General features: G+C 34.2%; 1 pseudogene; it reads left to right on the top strand.

Annotated features, from left to right (window-relative positions):
- The first annotated feature begins 21369 nt into the window (after positions 1 to 21369).
- Positions 21370 to 21870, top strand: LOC149849199 (uncharacterized; annotated as a pseudogene).
- The last annotated feature ends 503 nt before the right edge of the window (positions 21871 to 22373 follow it).

Genomic DNA, 22373 nt, shown 5'->3' with positions numbered 1-22373 from the left:
TCCCTGACTATGGCCATGAATATGTATTGAATATAGTTTATTTGATTCTAAAAGGGGAAAATACTTAGAAAAGTTTTGAAAAACATGCCATGATTTCTGAAAATAGCTAAGAGTGTAGGCCGTTTGTGGCTTAAAAGGAGATGATAAATCTGGGTGTTGTTCATATTCTGACTATAGCACAAATACGAACTCTACCGAGTTTATTAACTTCCTAGAAGTGAGTGCATGTCCCATTCGTGTTGACCATGGTATATTTAAAATATGCATGAATCATCATCCATCACATGATTAATATTATTGAAAATAAACTATATGCAATGCATCCCTAATTTAAGCAGAAAAGTAAATTCTTATTCCAATGTTTACAATTTGATTTACATCAATAATTGAAAGAAATAAAGAAAAGGAGAAAGCAAATAAACTCTTGAATTTTTCTGCAAGATTAACAAACTTGTTAGTAAAACAATATCAGCTTTTCAAAATTTATCCAACAATATCTGGAAATTGATAGATTTATCCGAATATAAGCCTTTTTCTATACTTCCTTGAGATAAACATAATAAAAGATGATGCAAAATTGAATAAATAATAAAAATAAACAACTTTAAAATTTAGAATTTTGGGAAAATTGGCCAAAATATCCTTGAAAATTGACCTTTATTGCAAAACAGGATTTTTCAGAAAAGATTTTTGTAAAATGCTTAATCTGGAATCAAACGAATTCAAAACAATGCAAATTTGGGTGGATGGAATCCTAGCATTATTATGAACACGATAAAACCATAAAAATATAAAATATTTTTAAAAAATGAAATATTAAAAAAAAATCAAATTTTGCTCGTGTTTTAGTTGAATCGGGACTCCGCGGGCATCCTGTTTTTATGAAATAAGCAAAAAATACATCAAATGAATTCTAAAATTTATAAAAATTGACAGGGATACTTCTAATAACTCATAAATTAAAATTAAATTTAAAAATATATTTTTGAGATTATTTAGAATATAAATATTAAATAAAAATTTGAAAAATATGCGATTTTACTTACGGTCACATACCAATCACAGTGTCAGGTCTGAGTCAGATATCAAACAACCATATAAATTAATAAAGTTGACAAAGGAAAACTAGGTAGATTAATAAAGATAACCCTTTTTACAGATTTGAAATATGATATCCAGTTAAAGAGATACGTCTCCGACAATACGTACCTGATTTCGGTCTAAGCATAATGAGGAAAAACAGGCAGATTCGGTTTTGGGCTCAGAGAAATATAGCAAACCAGCATTAAAATTTATAAAATTTCATAGAGAAAACTAAAACTTACATAGATAATAACCTTTTTTACGGATTGGAGAAACGATCTCTGGTGAGGGAGAAATCGTTCTAGCAAGTTGAACCTTTATTCGAATCAAGATTTTCACTCAAGAAATATATGTTCTGATTGCGAGCTTCAAGAAAATAGAAATCCATGGTGAAAATTTATAAAATTTATACCACTAAAAGTAGACATGCAGATGAATCTGTGGATTTTTACGTATTGCCGATGCGACCTTCGGTTAAGGAGAAATCATTCTGGCAAGTTGACCCAGGCCCTAAATCGGGTCTGTCAGTTCAAGAAATACAGATGTTATTGTTGGATCAAAGAAGCATAAAAATATACAGTAGAAATTTATAAAAATTTTACAGATTACAGTAGACATCATGAGAAGTATGCTTATTTTTATGGATCATCGATCAGATCTTGGATTGAATTTCCATAGCGTTTTCCTGACTCAGAAAACAGGTTTCAACTTTGATTTTTGAACACAAGGTTACAGACCTCTAAAAATGCCTATTTTTTTATTGAAAATCATAGGCATATGCATGATTTTACCATAAAAATTTCAGATTTTATTAACACATATAAATAGGCAAAATAAATACATTAATAGATGTCCAAATTTGCAAATAACGAATCTAAAACCCTAGAATGAAATAAATTGATTGTTCATGCTAAAAATATAAAAAAATATATAAATAATGTAATGAATCATGATTTGATGCTTGAACAACTAAAATAAACATGAATATGATGAAATAAACAAAAAAAAATCAGGGAAGCACGTTTGGAAATTTGATTTAGCCATTAAAAGAGGGATTCAACCTATAGAAAGGTTGAATCTTGATCTTTTTTGGGTATTTAATATAATAAATGTATCATCAATGATTCTAATGGATCAAAAACATGAAAATAACCATGAATGATCGATAGATCATCCTCTTGAATCATTTTTAGGGTCCCTTGAATGAAAAAAATGAAAAGAGCTCACATATAGGGAGCAACAATGGTAAAAACGCATAAAAAAATAAGAAGAAGAGAGGCTTACCTTGGCTGCTATGATGGAGGAAGAAGGAGGGCTGAGAGAGAGGAGGGAGAGAAACTCAATTTGAGAGAGAGAGAGGATTCCCTGGTCGACCCCCCTTGTGCCCATTTTATAGATTTTTTAAAGCCATTTAATTAGAGAGTTTCAATTTAATCGAAACTCTATTAATTAATTAAGATGGGATCAAATGAGGGTGGGGGAAATTTTTCTTGGGGTGTTCTAACCTAACTAAGATACTAATTAGCTAACCTAATTGACTCCTAATTGATTTGAAATAACATCAAATGTGGCACCACCTCTATGGGCCCACATTTAGTTTTTAAATATTAATTAAAAGTTAAAAACAAGGTTTAAAAATACTGAAATGATAATGGAGTTTTAAAATCGATTTTGACTTTTTCAAAACTTCTAATCTAACTTGAACACTAACTAAACCCTAAACTAACATAAATATCCTCAAATGTGGTGCCACCTACTGTGGGCCCCATTTGATTTTTTAGAAAACGATTTTGAAAACTTAAAAATAAAACGGTTAAAAACGATTTTTTTTTTCGAAAAACTCCAAAAGGACACCTAGACTCACTAATGTTTTTGTATTTTTGAAATATGTAGCACATGGAAATAAAATGGAATTAGATAAGAAAATGAAAAATTAGGGTTTGCACCTGTAAACACCCCAAATTTTCCACCTTCGCTCACAAACCCTTTCCTCTTGCCACTGGGACCCGCTCACTAAATCCTTCAGGAAACCAGTTGGTTGATATTTGAGCCAAGGCTATTCCTCACCTGAATTTTTCCCCAACTCAAATATGTCAAAATTCAATCTCCATTTTGGCTCAATTTCAGTTGTCAATTCTCATCCTCGAACAAGAATGTTCAATTCTTTGTTTGTGCCAAGGGTTCGGGACTTCAAATCCTTCATCCAGGGTTTACCTTTTGCATCTCATTTCACATCATTTAATATCATTTCATCGCATTGCATGTCATTTTTGAGATCTAGCACTCTGGTTTTTCAAAATATTTCAATCCAAATTCGAGTTTTAAAACTTTTCTTTCGAAATCAACTTTAAATACTTGGGTTTTAGATCAATATTTTGCCATTTGTCAACCCCCGGGATCTTATATTTTAAAATATTTTCTTTAGAAAGTGATTTGGATTCGTTTTAAACTTAATTTTTAATTGATCTCAATTCTCAGATGAGACCCATCTAGGTGGTGTCGCTTCGGGATTCCTTTATTTCTCAAATTTCAGAGTTTTCGTTGACTTAGGACTCTGTCTTTTTACTTTTTAAACCTTTTTCAAAATTTCATTTTGGTTTTAAGCCAGAGGTAGTCTTATCCCTTGTCAATTTCTTTCATTTTTGGCCCAAAATTTTAGAGTTTCAATCGGACTAGGACTCTATCACAAAGTTTTAGTGAGATTAGGACTCTATCTCTCATTGCCATTTTTACCTATTTTTGAGAAATTTTTTCAAAATCTTTCAAAAGAAACCAAAATCTTATTGTTTTAGTTAGACTAGGACTTTATTACAGAGTTTCAGTCGGATTAGGACTCTACCTTTCATTCCTATTTTTACATATTTTTAAGAAAATCTTTCAAAAGAAATCAAAATTTTAGAGTTTTAGTTGGATCAGAACTCTGTTCCAGAGTTTCAGTCGAATTAGAACTCTAACCCTGACTTCAATTTTGAGAAAATCTTTCAAAAAGCTCTTTATTTATCTTTTCAGAAACCAAATTTCAAAGTTTTATAATTTTATCACAGCGTTTCAAAATTTTAGGACTATATCCCAGAGTTTCAGTTGGTCCAGAACTCTACTCTGATTTCAGCTTTTTACTTTTATTTCACTTGTTTTTCAAAAACATATCCAATTCTAAGAGTTTCAAAATTTTGGGACTCTATTTTAGACTCCCAGTTGATTAAGACTCTAACTCTGATTTCATCTTTTTGTCCATTTTCACTAATCTCTGAGAAAATCTTGCAAAACCTCTTCGTTAGTCTTTCAAAAACAAAAATTCAAGAGTTTCAAAATTTTAGGGCTCTAGTCAGGAGTTTCAGTTAGTTTAGGACTCTAATTTTTTTGAATTTGTTATTTGCTTTTATTCACATCTGTTTTAAAAACTCTTTTTTTACCTTTATTTTAACATGTTCAAAAACTCAAATATGGAGCCCACATACCTGACACAACATTCAAAAGATTTTCAATTCATCTAGGACTCTAAAGGATTTAAAAATTTGATTTTCACCTGTTGTTTTAAACCCTTTTTGAAAACCTTACTTTTAACTCCTTTATTTTTGGATTTTCAAAATTGTTTTCTGAAAAACAAGTGGGGCTCACACTAGGTGGCACTATATTCGAAAGTATTTTGGTTTGCTTAGGATTAGCCAATATTCTAGTTAGGTTAGAGGTTTAAAAGAGTCAAAATTGATTTTAGAAAATCCATTTTTACTTTAGTGTTTTTAACTTTGTTTTATTTAAAGTTTTAAAATCAAATGTGGGCCCACAGGGGTGGCACCACATTTGGGTTGGTTTTAAGGTTTGATTAAGAGTCTTAATTAGTGTTGACTAATTAGAGTTTAGTTAGGATAGGATTCTCAAGGAAAATCGCCCCCCCTAATTAATTCAATTAGGAAAGTTTTAAACCAACCAAAACTCTTTCTAATTAATGCTTTGAAAAAACTATAAAAGGGGGACCTTAAGGGGGTCAACCCATCTTTTTTCTCCATTCCTTCTCTTTAAAAAAGTGTGGCTCCCTCTCTCCCTCAAGTTCTTCCATTGCCGCAACCCAAGGTAAATCTTCTTCTTCTTTTTTATTTGTTTTATTTATTTTTTTCATACATTTTCACCATTACCGCCCCCTCTAGGCATGATATTCCTTACTTTTTTTGTTCAAGATCTATGCTCCACTATTTGATATCATGATCCACTGATCATCCATGGCTGTTTTCACATCTTTGATCCAATAAAATCATTAATAAAGTGCTTGTTATGCTAAATGTTCAAAAAAAATCAAGATTCGACTGTTCAATGGGTCAAATCCCTCTTTTAATGGCAACATCAAATTTGTGACCATGTTTCCCTGATATTCATTTGTTTATTTCATCATATTCATGTTTATTTTATATTTTCAAGCATCAAAACGTGATTTGTTGCATTATTTGCTTTTTTTTTTATGATTTTTACATGCTTAAAGTAGGGTTATTCATATGCTTTATTGATAATATACGTATCTTGATTCTGGGCATGCATAAACATCATTATTTTATGTGCATTTTTCTGTCAATAAAATCCACTTTTTTTAAGGTTGAATCATGCTTGTGTCAGTGACTTTTCATAAAACATTTGGACTATTTTGAGTTTTGTAACCCTGCTAAAAAAATCAGAAACCAAAACCTTGTTCTTGTACAAATTTGTGAAGTGATATCTCCCTCATCGAAGATCTGATCGACAATCCGTAAAAAGAAGTGAGTTATTTATAATGTCTAGTATATCCTATAAAATATTTAGATTTTTATATGATGGTTTGCTATTTTTCCTTAGTCAGAAATCAGAATTTGTTTCACAGTGACCGTTATGCATCGTTTAAGCCCTAATTCAACTTGCGTGAATTGTATTTCCCTAACCGAGGATCCGATTGACAATCCATAAAACGTCACAGATTTAGAAGCATGTCTAGTTTTATCATTGTAATTTTTGTAATTTTTGAATTCTTTCGGGTATTTTTAATTGAGCCAAAATTAGAATTGCCTTTTCTGGAGTCGTTACATGTTTGCTAGAATCAAGCATATATTGCCGGAATGATATCTCCCTAACCGAAGATGCTTTTTCTAATATGTAATAGGAAATATTTTTTTTCAAATGTCTAGTTTCTTCATGTAAAATTTTGCAGTTTTTCATTACTGTTTGATGCCTGATTCAGGTCTGACACTGTGATAGGTACATGTCCACGAGCAAAATAGCATATTTTTAGGTTTTTATTTAATTTTCATATCAAAATAATACCAAAAATATATTTTTTTCATTGCACTTTAATTTTAGGGTTATTAGAAGTGTCCATGTCAATTTTTATAGATTTTGGAATTCATTTGGTACATTATTTGGTTAAATCGTGAAAATAGGATGCCCATGGAGTCCTTATTCAAGAGAAACACGGGCAAAAATTGATATTTTCTTAATATTTTGATTTTTTAAGGAAAAAATTTATATTTTTAGGGTTTGATCATGTTCATAATCATGCTAGGGTGCTCCATACCCTATTTGGTGTTGATTTGAATTCGTTTGATCCCTTAATTAAAAGTCTTACAAAAATCTTTTTTAAAAACCCTGATTTCAAAGCCATAGTCTTGTTTTCAGTAGCATTTTTGGTCATTTTTCTCAAAATTCCAAATTTAAAAGTTATTTATCTTTATTATTTATTCAATTTTGCATCATATTTTATTATGTTTATCTCAGGGAAGCATGGCAAAATGCTTATATCTGGATAAATCCAACAATTTCTATATATTGCTAGATAAATCCCAGAAAGCCAACAAATTTTCACTAACAAGTTTACTAGTTTTGCAGAGACATTCATGACTATATTTTCTTTATTTTAATTTATTATTGATGTAAATTATAAACATTGGAATAAGAATTTAATTTCCTTCTTAGATTAGGGTTGCATTGCATATAGTTTATTTTTTTTATATGATTCGTGTGATGAATGATGATTCATGAATATTCAGATTCACCATGGTCTACACGAATGACACATGCACTCGCTTCTAAGGAGTTAATAAACTCGACTGAGTTCGTATTTGTGACCATAGTCAGAATACGAACAATATCCAGATTTATCATCTTCTTTTAAGCCACAAACAACCTACACTCTTAGGCATTTTCAGAAATCATAGCATACTTTCCAAACTTTTCTAAGTATTTACCCCTTTTAGAATCAAATGAGATATATTCGATACATATTCGTGTCCATAGTCATAGATATGTAAATAATTTATTTCATTTAAATTTTATAAAGCACAAAAATCTATTTTTCAAAGATTTTTCTCAAATTCTTTAGAAAATACTTTTGCAAATTGCATTCATTCATCTAAGTTAGATTGCATCATGAAAAGACTTTCATAGGGCCACACACCCATACCTTTTGATGTTTTCCAATTCAATCTCAAAAAAAATCGATTTTCTCTAAGTCTTTCTCCAGAATTCGATATTCTCAAAAGATCTCCTTTTCTTCAAAAAATGATTTTCCTTTCTTCAAAAAGACTTCTCAAATATGATTCACGATTTCTAATCATCCCTTTTCCAAGTATTTTCCAAATATTCGAAGCATACATCATATTTTCAATCTGCATTTTTTCAAAGTTCATAGCACGTGCCTGATTCTTTGTGCATTTAGGAATAAAACATCGATTTAGACAAGTTGAGCAAAGCAAAGCACCAGATTGATTCTTGGTTCAATTACCTCTTGTTATGGCACCAGGAACAGTTGAACCTTGTACCGACAGGCAAGTCCCATTCCTCAGAATTTTCCTGCATTTTAAAACAGAGGCGAGTTATTTTCAAAATCTTTTTCAAAGGTCAGTTTGACTTGCAAAAATAAAATTTTGCAATGATAACAGGTTTGACGACCGAGATGGGACCTGTCTTCGCCTGATCAATCTTTTGCTTTGCTCTTTTCAACTTGCCAAAATCATGTTCTACAATGTCAACTCTATTTCATATGAACCTAGGAGCCTAGAATCAAACTCAACTGACTTGAATTGCATGTAGGCTTAGACATGGTTTAGTAGGACCGATTGATGATGTATTATTCATGCTCACTTAGACTTAGGTAAAATACAATCCTCTTTAATCTAGGATCTGATTGAAAACAATGTTTGCTTCTCATAAATTTTTCAAAATTCTACTTCTTTAGGTCATTAGAGCCTTCAGTTTTCTTGCATGTTGATCATATTTAAAAAACAACCCCACCTACTTTTATCTGACCACCACGTTGCTGGGCTTTCTTCCAGAACCATAGTTCGGGATAAAGCCCCACAACTGGGCCACCTATTTGGGTTGATCCCCCTGCCACGTACCAAGGGCCATAGTCCAAAGTATATCGACAGGCGCTAAAGGATGTTAGAAAACATGAGCCTAGAACTGAAGAAATTCTTTTATGTCACATACATCGGGCCTCGGCTCGAGTATATTGGCATAGCATGATTGGACATAGATGATCTGATCTTTAGAGTTAGGGTTAGGGGTCCTACAACTATTTCAAAATTTGTGCATTTAGAGTCAGCCTTTAGGGAATGTTGTATGTGCAGGATGTGATTGAATGCTATTTCTCTTCATTCCTGTTGTTTCCTTATATTTTCCATAATTTTTCTGAAAATACTAGATGATTTTTCAAAATACCCAATTTTCTATTTATTTTCATGTATTATCTAACATTTTCTTTTATTTTCTCAAACCCTGGATGATTTTTCTCAAATCCTCTGCTTTTCCTCAAAACTCCAAGCGATTTTCATCCTTTCGTTCATCTGGATCTCGAATTTTTGGCCTTATTTGATCCTGTTTGCAGCTTTCAAAAAATCGTGTATTTTCTCATGGATTTCAATCCTGCTATACCTTTTCAAAACTTTTCACCTTATTTTTCTTCACTGAAAAATTATGCACCCACCTTTCCTTTTAGGTTTACATCAGTTGTGTACTTCCTTTATTGGAGTAACAACGCAATTATCACAATTCTAGTGATGACCCAATCCCTGGTAATGAGATATTCTTCCAAAATTGTCAACTTAATTCCCGAATCCCATCCATTGTTTTCCTTCTATCCTTTTCCATCAAAATTGTTGCCTTCAAATTTTTTTCCATCATTCTTGATTATACCCTTTGTCCTACAAAGAGTATCAACATTATTAAATGGTTTAAACTAGATCAGGCAAGAAGTCTGTACCATATCAGCATGTCAGCGATATCAGTAGCAACAGAGAAAAGATGAGTTCCCGAGGTTCAGCCAGAGGATAGGTTCTGTAGGGTGGCGATGACATCGATCCTGCCATGTATGATCTATTCCAGAAGATGACGACCAAGATGTAGTCAAAGCAAGCTAAGGCTGGCTCAACAAAGGTGTCATCTAGAAAGAAAGCCAAGGGCAAATCAATAAAGAAGTACATCAAAATTGCTCAGAAGAAGGCTCAGCATAACAATGAGTTTGAAAGGGTGGATTCAGCGGAGGAAGATTCTTAAGAAGAACAAGAGTTGTTCATTCAAGAGCCTGAATCCCTTAACCATTTGAAGAAGCAGACCCCAACAATCGATGATCCAGTCCAGCTTCAGTTGAAGAAAGTGACCAGGTTGGTCAAGGACCTACAAGCCTGAGATAAAAGTAAGAAAGTCTACACTAGTGAAGACTTCTACGATGGCTTTGAAGGGGACGATAGTCTAGAAGATCTCCCTCACAAATTTTTCAAATTTGATGGGACTGGTGATCTCAAGGCTCACCTGGCCATGTTCTTTGCAGAGTGCAATCGATTCAAGAGAGATAATTGGGCTTTGTTCAGATGCTTTTCGAAAAGCCTAGAAGGCACAACAACCAAATGGTACTCCAAGCATATCAATCCAATCGAGCTGCAAGAATTCAATAAGGTGGTCAACCTATTCATCAAACAATTCCTTTTCAATTTTGAAGCACTGCCAACACTGAATCATCTCTACAATCTGAAGCAGAAAGACAATGAGAAATCCAGAGACTTCATTTGCAGGTGGAGAAGCAACTGCAATAAAATGAGAACCCCCATTTCAGAGGAGCACGCACTCCAGATTATCTTGAATAACTTCTCACAGCCTCTGAGAAGTCTTATTTCCACTCCACCCTCCAAGTCTTTCATTGAGCTCACTGAACGAGCCGAATGACTCAAGATGGGGATGGAGAACGAGGTCTATGAGGGCATTACCATTACAAGAAGCAGTTAAGATGCCAAGAAAAAGACTCACTTCACTCTTTCTGCTAATTTCTCCAACGATAACAAAGACAACAAGAATAATCGTGATAATAATTCGGAGGGATTCAAAGGCCAAAAAAGAAAAGTTCTTCAACAATAATAAGCCTCTCCAATCTATCCCCCAACATAAAGAGAAAGATCAGAAAAAACAAAAGCGCAAGAACTAGAGTACTGATTGAAAGTTCACACCTCTGGACCAGACACTCGATAGTGTTCTGGAATACATGCTCGCGAGAGATATGATCCGTTTGCCTAAAGTCGCTAATCCTCCAACAATTATGGGCAGATTCAAAGAACAATTTTGCAAATTTCATCGGGCAGTAAGGCACGACACCGACCACTGTTTTGTCTTTAAGAACATCGTTCAAGATTGTATTGACAAAAATATCCTTGTTGAAGATGAAGAAGACACCAATCAACCGTCCTGATCGAGCTTCTTGAAACTGACGATGCCAATGTTTTCTCCTTCCTTTCATTTTGCTTTTGAAGGAAGAATTTAGTCTCGTTTCTTTTCTCAATTTATTAAATGCATCAATAAAAGTATCAATTTTCCTCACTTTCTCCTTCTTTGCAAAATGTCTTCTTGCGAGGAGTGACCCCTTTCAGAGTGCCTCCCGAATCAATCAAGAAGTCGGTTATCTTCAGAGAGCGCTATTCAAATATCAATTATTTATCCTTTCGTCCAACATCTTACTCCCTAGTTACACTGGGGCATTTTTTTTGAAAATTTGTTTTACTTTAAAATGTCCTGTATGCAGGCAGGATCAAACAAATCTTTCACCATTTATTTGCATTCATTTTCATCTATTTGCATTCATCTATCTGCATTCATTTGCATTTGTTGGCATTCATTTGCATCCATTTGCGTTAATTTGCATCAAATTTATTACCTATTCAGGATAAAGGATAATTCTTAGACTCTTGGCAGTTGTTCAAGACATCATGAGGGTAAAGATTGAAAATCTCCCATCACAATCAACAAGCACTTTTCAAAACACTGATCTTTTTCAAATCCGACCATCGGGTCGAGTCTTTTAACAAAACCATTTTCGCTGGTCTTACCAAAATCAACCTTCGAGTTAAGCCTTTTTTTAAATCCAGTTCTTACCGGTCGAACTCTCTAAATGTGGTTTTTTACTGATCAATGTTTTCGAACCCGGTCCATATTTGTCTAGTTTTCCTTTGAAGGTTCAAGTTCTGACTCAAAATTTTTTTCCTTCAAATATAAAAATTGGTCTAGAAAATCCAAGTTTTGACTCCAATTTTTTTCCAAATCCAATTCATCTAGTTTTTCTTTGAAAATTCGAGTTTCTATTTGAACTTTCTTTCAATTTCAAGAATTGGTCTAGAAGATCCGAGTTTCGACTCAAATCTTCTTTCAAATCCAATTTGTCTAGTTTTCTTTTGAAGACTTGAGTTTCGACTTGAACTTTCCTTCCAAACCCAGTTTAGCACTGGTCCTTCAAAATCCAATTTTCGAGTTGGTCCTTACAAATCCGGTTTAGCATCGGTCACTCCAAATCCAATTTTCAAATTGGTTCTTACAAATTCAGTTTAGCACTTGTCCTTCCAAATCCAGTTTAGCATCGGTCCTTCCATAAAATTTAATTTTTGAATTGGTCCTTACAAATCCGGTTTACCATTGGTCCTTCCAAATCCAATTTTCAAATTGGTCCTTACAAATCCAGTTTAGCACTGGTCCTTTAAAATCTGGTTTAGTATCGATCCTTCCATAAAATCCAATTTTTGAATTGGTCCTTCTAAATCCGGTTTAGCATCGGTCCATCCATAAAATCCAATTTTCGAATTGGTCCTTACAAATCCAGTTTAGCACTGGTCCTTCCAAATCCGGTTTAGCATCAGTCCTTCCATAAAATTCAATTTTTGAATTGGTCCTTACAAATCCGGTTTAGCATCGGTCCTTCCAAATCCAATTTTCAAATTGGTCCTTACAAATCCAGTTTAGCACTGGTCCTTCCAAATCCGATTTAGCATCGATTCTTCCATAAAATCCAACTTTTGAATTGGTCCTTTTATAAAATCCAATTTAGCACTGGTCCTTTCACCAAATCCAGCTTTATGTTGGTCCTTTTACAAAATCCAACTTTGTGTTGGTCCTTTTACAAAATCCAATGATGTGGCTTTGTTTTGTTTAAAATAATTTTGAAAAGATATTTAATTGAAAGCACGTGAAAGCCAAACACAAAAAATAAAAACTGGCTCATACGAGTGGTGGAGTCCGGGTCAATCTCAGAGAACGGGGGGATACTTCGTATTCAAACACGCAACTAAACTACGCTTTATTGCCAAAATAGAAAAATACGAGAAAATAAACTACTTAACTATTACATAAATGTTACCCTGTGCAGAGGGTTTAAAATAGTTTTATTACAAATCCAACATTAAATGAAAATTAAATTTCTAATTCTAAAAGAAAAGCAAAAATGTCTTCTGTGCTCGTGCCTCGTGTCGCATATCAAAGGCATGCAACAACGTATCACTTGCTTGCTCCCGCTCCACACCTTCCTCCAAGGACAAAAACAACTAACACTATGCTAAAAGATATAGATGCAGAAATGAAATAAATGCTAGAATATGCTAGAACTAAGCAAAAGAACTACGTGAGATGCAAATAGACTACGTAAGCAAAGAAAGTAAATGCACTAAATGAATGCTAAATGCAAATACTAAATTTAAAATAAACAAAATGCAATGTCGTGAAAACCTAAATGAAATTCCCTAAAATGCGATGTTGTGAAATGCCATGAAAATAAAAGCGAAAAATGTTGTGATATTACATTTAAAACATGCCATGAGACACAAAATGAAATAGGCTGCCATGAAAACCTAAATGAAATTCCCTAAAATGCGATGTCGTGAAATAGGCTGCAGTGAAACTCACAGCAGCCGTGAAACTCACAACAGGCGTGAAATGCAGAGAGATTCATGAGAATTGCTCCACCGTGAAATTAAAGGATTTCACGGTGGAAATCCGGCAATGGCGGAGAGAAAATAGATTCTAACAGATGTCGATTTATTCCTCATGGCAGAGGCAAACCAGATTTCGGCAGATGCCGATTTGATTCACCAAGAAATCAGATGATTTCACGGTGATTATGCATATGATGAAGATGCTAAATGAGGAAAATGAATCAATGCTATGCTGTGTAGTAAAATGTAGTGTCGTGAATTGAAAATTGGGCTTAGCCATGAATTGAAAAATGGGCTTAGCCATGAAGTGAAAATCGGGCTCATCCTTGAAGTGAAAATCAGGCTCAACCGTGAAACTCACAGCAGGTGCCATGAAATTCATAGCAGGTGCCGTGAAATTCATAGCAGGTGCCCTGAAACTCACAACAACCGTGAAATCTAGAGAAATTCATGGCAACTACTCCACCGTGAAATCAAAGGATTTCATGGTGGAAATCCAGCAACGACTGAGGAGAATCCGACAATTGGAATCATCGGTGAGCAGAGCTATGCAATGTTGTGCAATGGAGAATGTCTATCCTACTGAGAATAGGAAGAACGAATGCTAGTGTGTGCAGATGAAGAACAACTAAAAAAATAGCAAAACAATACGTGGAATGAGATGGGATAAGAGAAGAAGAAGAGAGAGAGGAGGGGGGAAGAAAGAGAGAAAGAGGAAAAGAGGGAGGATTACTTATTGTTGATTTGGTTGAGAGAAGAGTTGGCCTCCTCCTTGCGCCGTCGTTGGACTAAGCTTCTTCACCATAGAGGAAGGAAAAGAGAAGTGAAGAAGAGAGAAAGAGAAAGGGACGAAGAAGGGAAGAAGAGAAGGAAGAAAGGAAAAGAAGGGGCGTCGGCTGCATGGGAAAAAGACCCTCCTCTTGGCCCTCTAAGTGAGCATTTAAAGCATCTTTTAGGGTAATTTAGTAGTTTTTCAAAAATCCCTAATTATTTCCAAAAATTCTAAATGAGGTTCCTTAAGAGAATTGTTTTCTCTAATGCACTAAATCCTACTCAATTTAACAAAACTAAAGCTATAACTATTTCTAAAAACTTTTGCCCTTTTATTTTTCTAACTTAATCTACTAAATTAATTACAAGTGACAAACTTCAAACTAAATTGCAAAATAAACTTGTTATTCATGCATTTTTCATATTTTATCTTTTTTTTATGTTTTCTCAAAACTAACAATAAACTCAGGGTTTTAATGTGATTTCCTACTGGATCATGCATAATTTAATATGAATTAAATGCTAAAATGTATGCATGATCATCTAACTTTGCACTGGTCCTTTTACAAAATCCAACTTTGTGTTGGTCTTTTTACAAAATCCAACTTTGTGTTGGTCCTTTTACAAAATCCAGCTTTGTGTTGGCCCTTTTACTAAATCCAACTTTGCGTTGGTCCTTTCACTAAATCCATCTTTGCATTGGTCCTTTTACCGAACCCGGCTTTTACATTGGTCCTTTCACCCAATCCAGCTTGGCACTGGTCTTTTACCAAATCCAGTTGTTGTTTTGGTCCTCTCACCAAATCCGGTCCTGTGCTGGTCTTTTCATAATTCAACTTTTGAATTGATCTTTTATTAATACCAAGTCTTTTTCAAGGTTCACTATCCAGTTACAGATATGTCAATCAGATGTCAAGTGATTTCTTTCACCAAGGATTTCAAGAATATTTTTTCAATTTATCATAAAAAAATAGTTGTTGATCTCTAAGCTTTTATTGCACAAAGAATTACTTCAAGTTACCTTCAGTATTGTTTCCAAAAGGACAAAGACTTTTGCGAAGAAAGATTCAAAATCAAAAGCTTTTCTGTTGGTCAACCAAAAGGATGGAGAAAAATCTTCGATATGACCGGTAAAGGAAAAATTCAATGAAGTTGAAAAGCCATAAGTGAACTGATATCGATCATAGCTATGATACATTTCTAAAGACTATTCTTCTAGCAATAAGGCAGTGGAAATATCCTGGGTGATAAAAAGAATTCACTCTTTCAATCAATTAAGTTGTAATTAACTATCTACAAAAAGGATCTCTCAATCATCATCAAGTTGAAGACTAGTGGATGAGTTAGACTCTCGGGGCCAAAGGAGACTCGGATCATCTCCAAGTTGAAGGAGTATGTGACATGAATGAATGAATGAATGCCATGGATGTGAATGAATGAATATTGATATAGATTTTCTTGAACCTCATTTTATAAATGATGGGAATCACACTTTAGTTGTATCATTACAAACTTGATTTGTATTCTTCAAGTTTGGTTTTGAGTTTTCTAGAGGCACGTTGTTAATGCCTACCACATTACAGATATCATCCTGAAAGATTAGAGCGAAGGACAGGTTGCTACGTACTTAGAGGGACACTCTTACTTCTTACGATCCCTGGGAGATCCAGACTTTATTTTTTTTAGACTTGTAAACAATAACTTTTGTTTTAGATCATTACTATTTCAATGACTTGTAAATATTTTGGAATAAAATTTTCTTATGAATGTTGTCATTTTTTTTATACAATAATTAAAATATAATTGCAAATCTCAACTTTTACGTAACTCCTCAATTGTCTTAACCCTTAAATAAATTTTATTTTTTGCACATTTAAATGTGATTTTTCTAAGGTAATAACCTTAATTAAGTTGTGTCTAAGGTTGGTTTTGTATTGTATCTTATACTGAGAGGCTAATATACACTTGCACTTAAGCTCAGGCAGGCCCTACAGTATTTGGAACGGTTGGAATGTGATCGTAGATAAACTCGTTGACACATTACTCTCGAAAGTCATGTAACACATCCAATATTTGGAAGGTTGGATTTTTTAGGGATATTATAATTCAGATGCTTCAAGCATGGGTTTAGGGTGTGTTTTAATGCAACATGACAAGGGTATAGCTTACAAACCACATTAGTTGAAAGTCTACAAGTGCAACTACCTTACCCATGATCTTGAGTTGGACGTTGTAGTCTTCGTATTGAGAATATGGCGATTACTTATATGGTGAGCAGTTTGAAGTGTTCATGAATCACAAGAGTTTAAAGTATTTATTTTCCTAGAAAGAGTTGAATATACAATAGCGTAAATGGTTGAAGTTCATTAAAGATTATGACTTTCTTTATTCTACCATCTGGGTAAGGCTAATGTTATAGCCAATGTGCTTAGCAAGAAGTCTAATGGTGTTCTATCTAGTTGCCTTAGTAGAGGATGAAAACTGCTAGAGGATTTCATTGCTTGGGAGCCCTTTGCAGTGGGCTGAAATACAATCAATCTAGATAGCCTAGTTGTGCAACCTGATATCTTTATCGTGATCATTGCAGCACAATAGAAGGACCCTCAGTTTGAAAAACTAAAGGCCCTTACTCAAGCGAGCGACACCTCTTTTCACCTTAGAGAGGACGAAAGTATTCACATGAAGGACAACATTTAGTTACTTAATGATCTCAAGTTAAGGCAAGAACTTCTAGATGAGGCTCACAAATTTGAATATACCATCTACTCTAATAGTACTAAGATATTCAAAGACCTTCAGTAGATATACTGGTGGAATGACATGAAGAAAGATGTCACAATTTATGTTTCCAAGTGTCTGACTTGCCAACAAGTCAAGATCGAGCACTAGAGACCTGATGGTCTATTGCAGCCTATTCAAATTCCTTAATGGAAATGGAAGGAGATCACTATGGATTTTATTGTAGGGCTACCTAAGACTCACCATCAACACAATGCCATATGGGTAATTATGGATAGATTAACCAAATTAATGCATTTCTTACCTATTCGGGTTACACAAATCACCCGAGTCTTGTAGATCTTTATATAAAGGAAGTTGTTTGTTTGCATGGTGTACCCATCTCGATTATATCTGATTGTGACACTCGTTTTACCTCATGATTTTAGGGCCATTTTCAGCAGCCTTGGGTACAAAATTAAAGTTTAGCATAACTTTTCTCCCTCAAACGGATGGTCAGTCTGAGAGGACCATTCAGACCCTCAAGGATATACGTTGAGCTTGCACCTTGGATTAAAGAGACAATTAAGATAGTTATGTGATTCTAGCGGAGTTCACGTATAACAATAGTTATCATGTGAGCATTGGTATAACACCATATGAGCTACTCTACGAGAGGCCATATAGATCACCCATTAACTAGGATGATGTTGGTAGTCATAGTGTAGAGTTTCCTATGGTAGTTCAACACTACACTGATCAAGTTTGGATTATTCATGATCATTTGAGTATAACATAGAGCCGTTAGAAGAGTTGTGCAGATCATCTTCGTAGAGAGCTTACTTTTGAGGTAAACGTCTTTGTGTTTATAAAGATTTCTCCTGCCAAGAGCATGTTTCATTTTGGTAAGAAGAGTAAACTCAGTTTGAGGTATGTTGGTCATTTGAAGATCTTAGAAAGAATTGGCAAAGCAAATTCTTGCATGGATTTACCACCTCAATACCCACAGATTTACGATGTGTTTCATGTGTTCATGCCAAGGAAGTATGTACACGACCCTTCCTACATCATTCAGTACGAGGATGTGGATATTCAAGAGGACCTGTCTTTTATCAAGAGGCTGATTCAGATTGTTGACAGAAAAGAACAGGTTTTGCGAACCAGAACCATACCCTTCGTTAAAGTGCTTTGTCAGTACCATGGTATCGAGGAGTGCACATATAAACCCGAAGCGGATATACAGGAAAAGTAACCCGAGTTATTTGTAAATGAGTGAAAATTTTCAAGGACAAAAATTTTCTTTACAAGGAGGATGCAAAACCTATAAATTTTGAGAATTTTAAATAAATAAAGTGACGATCTTTATCATCGAGTTAGAAATATATTTTTGGCTTTTAAATTTTATTTATTGATATATTACATGCTTAATTATTTATTTTTGACCAATAAGAGTATAATTGGTATTTATAAAATTATTGTCGGTAATTAACTAGTAAAAATATTTGATTTATACTTAAATATATGTAATTGAGTATGCATATGAATTATCAAAATGATTTCATAGTGTTTGAGCTTAATTAGATGTATTTAATTAGTTCACAAAGAAATTTTTAATTAAAAGGGTATTTTGGTAAAAAATAATTTAAGTGGATATTTTAATCTAATATAATTTTTAATTAAAAATTTGCTAAAATGATAAATTATTTAGAGTTAGAATAGTTTATTTCATTTTAGAAAAACTTAGAACTTGGTTTAGTAAAAGAAATGCATTTTTAATATAGACCCGTAGCCCATATGGGTTGGGACCCAATGGTTCGAACTAAATTAGGATTTTTATGGGTTTTTAATAGTTAAATGGAATTGTATTTATTTTTATTTTTGAATTTTAAAATGAATATATATATATTGTAATATTAAATGGGATAGTTCTATTTTTGGAAATCAAATTAGGGTTTTTGGAGTAAAACATATCCAAACTGGACCCGATCTGGACCCAGTTTGGAATGGGCACACAAGGGGATTAGTGATAGGTCATGTGGAGCCCACTAAGGCACCCAACTTCTCTTATTCTTCTTCCTTTCTCAAACCCAATGGTCGACACCCTCATTTCTCTCGCTCTCTTTTGGGTTTTTAAAAGAAACCCAATCTTCTCCTTTCTTCTACCCTAGCCGACTAGCATTGGGATTCATGCTTACTGTATTTGGGGATTAGTGCCACCCACGACCTCCATTGATGTCTAGGTGAGTCTAATCTCCTTTATCTCCTTTTTCATTTATTTCTTTCTTTTTTTGTGGTTTTCTCTTAGCCAATTTTTTTTAAATGGGATTTTCTTGGCATTTCACCTATTCCCAGCCTTGAGAATCGTGTTTCAACAGATTGATGCCATCTCCTTCACCATCATCATCATCATCATCTACAACATCATCTTCATCTTCCCTTCTATTTCTTCTCTTTTGGATCGATTTTTCTAAGGACCAATACATCCCTAGGAAAGACCATGTCGTCGAATATGTGAACACCCCAAATTTTAAAAATTTTCAAAAATTCCTTTTTTACCCTTGGCCCCCACCTTCTAAGAAATTGGGTCAATTCCTGATTATTTCTCGGATTTACTTCCTTGTTGAAGATCCGAAATCCGATTTCATTTTCCATATTTGGCCCAATCTCGGATCCATATTTGATATCCAAATCCAATTCTGAGCCCGGATCTTCTATTTTTCAAAAAATCCAAAAATCAAAATTCTCTGTATTGGCTCAGGTATTTTTGCCCAGAGCCAATCTCATTTCATTTTATCAGTTCGAGGTTCAAACTCGATATTTCCTAAAAACCTCGGATCCAGATCCATTTTGAAACTCAATTTTTAAAAAAATTAACTTTGTTATTTCAAAAACTCTCTTTTTGTAAAAACCTCAAAATTTCAAATTTAATATTTTCATAAATCTTTCAAAAAAACTCCATATGGATCCCATCTTTTAAATCCCTCGTATTTCCCTCATATTTTTAGGTTTTCTCTCAAAAACATAAAAAGATTTCAAAAAAAGTAGCTTTTACACTATTTTGAAAAACCTTGAAAATAAAGCCCTCTCTTTGAAAAAATTCAAAAAAGGAGGAACCCTTTTTTAAAATACTGTAACGGTCTCCCCCATTATAAACCAACACAGGGGGGGGGGGGGGGGGGGAGAGACCAATCATCCATTCCCATCCATCTCGACCGAGTCCCTCTGATCGACCATCTCCCATCCATCGCATACCCCTCCCTTCTCCCTATTTCCCCTCTGCCTTCTTCTTCGTTTTCCCCTTTTTCTCTATCCTGTTCATTTGCTTCTCTCACGGTGGAGGAAGATCACATCTGGTAGCCGTGCCAAGCAGTAAGTGTCTTTCTCCTCCCAAGCTATACTCGGTAAGTAGTTCCTCCATTCCTCTTTTCTCTATCTCCCCTCTTATTATTTTTTTTTCCTCCTTTTCGTTTTCACAAGATCTCTGGCTTGTTTCCCATGGTTTAATGACAAGCACCCATGTAGTGTCGACCTGCATATAGCAACATCGACCTACATGTTGTAATATCATTAGAATGCTTACATTCCAACACTTTTTTTTATTTGTTACTAAATTTCTTTGGTTTACATTTGAATATCTGTTTATGCTACTAAATTCGGTAGTCCCCTGTATTAGTATCATCCATATCATACATACATTTACATTTATCTTCTTAAATCACTCATGTGTTCTTGATCCATTGCAGCATCGATGCTTCCATTTATGTTTTCATAGCATTATTCTGTCCAGTTCTTGCATCAGATGTTTAGTTTTGATCCTCAATTGCAATAGGCTTTTGATTTTCACATGTCATGCCTTCTTTCTTTCCATGTTGAGTCTCGTTTCCTTTTCTCAGGCTTGATGATCTTGTTCAGAATTGTTAGCATCACATTTCAATTCTTAGTTCATACACATTATCTTGTTGATATCATAGTTATCTCTTATCATTTCATTCTCTCATCTGCATTTAATATTATACTGGTAGGTAGTTGGATTAAGCATCGCAACTTCATTCATCCAAGTTTTCATCCATCTATTGTGTGCGCCTTAGTGCATTTGTATTTCCTCTGCTTCATCCGATTTGTGAGTTTTTATTTACTATGTAAAGCCGATTGCTGAGGCTGATTTGATGTAAGTGAATTGATGCATATCTTAGATCAGATCGATGTATTGATTGTGTGGGTTCGATTTACTTTAAATTTCGTTCATTCCTTGGTATGCTAATCTGCTAAGATTATTCTGCTGGATTATAACAACGAATGTTAAATCGATCTGAAGCATCAATTTGTTCTGTGATCGATTCACAACAGAGTTCATTTATGTGATTCAACTTGGTGGATTCAAATCATTAGTATGTTTAGTTGTTTGGTTGTTTAGCATAGTGTTCACCTTGCTGTTTAGTTGTCTAGTAGAGTGTACAGTTTAGTTGTTAGTAGAATGTGTGTTTCATTCGTGCATTTCATTAGCCATTGCATATAACATTAGTGCACCCACATCGTCTTCATCGCCCAGGGACCTTCTGTTATAAATTTTTCTTTCTTTCAGGATGGATAGAACAAAAAAATGGATCCCAAGACCCTGACTCTGCTAGGGCAGGTTCTTGTGTGATGCTTACTATGCATTTCACACTCCAGTTGTTGTCACAATACCACTTCTACTGAAAAAACCAAAGGAACAAAAGACCATAATAATTATCATACTTATGGCTCCTATAGATGCAATCGACTCTTTTGTTGGTCTAGTTAATATTCAAGGAAGCAAAGCCTTCTTCACATTCCTGGATTCAATTAAGGAATGCTGCAAAGCCCTGGTGATTGCTAAGTTTTGGCCTTGTTGCATAGCTATTTGAACATATCAATTAGTCAAAATAGGGTACCAGATGAGATCAAGGGAAGAGAAATCCACCACTTGTTCCCCATGACCCTGTTTCAGCCACATACAGGCCGACTGAATCATTACACATTAAAGCTTATCAAGTATTGGACCTAGCAATTTGTCATTATCAGGCATGTGTTATCTGTTTTGATGATATTGCTACAACTTCTAGGATTGCACACCACTTAGTTAGCATCTTCTGTACACCACTTAAAGCTTTCACAAGTGTCTTGCTGTGTGTATTTTCACAGCATAGCATTTAAAATTTTCACAGTGCATTGTTGAATACTTTTCACAGCATGTTGCTTGCATCTTCATAGTGTATTGCTATGAAAATGCACAACATATCACTCAAGTTTTCATAGTGAAGTGTTGTGCATTTTCACAACACATTGTCTATTTCTCACAAACACATTGTTTAATGTTATCACAAATGCATTGCTCACTACATCCTCATCAGCACTTGGTAAGTTTAGTTTGCGCCTGATCCACTATGCTTTATTATGTATCCACATTACACTTGATTCACCATCTGCACTTCACATTGGTTAATGCACAACATATTATTATCAATGGCAAAATATAGCATATCATTCCCAGCATTAATTAATTTACCTTAGTTAGTTAGCTAATCTTGCACATCACATTAGATTAGTTAATATTGTTCATTGCTCATTAGTTAAATGCCTCTG

This window comes from Nuphar pumila, chromosome 1 (genome assembly GCF_984573655.1).
Source record: "Nuphar pumila chromosome 1, dmNupPumi1.hap1.1, whole genome shotgun sequence".
Taxonomy (NCBI): domain Eukaryota; kingdom Viridiplantae; phylum Streptophyta; class Magnoliopsida; order Nymphaeales; family Nymphaeaceae; genus Nuphar; species Nuphar pumila.
This window is presented reverse-complemented; position numbering and strand designations above follow the sequence as displayed.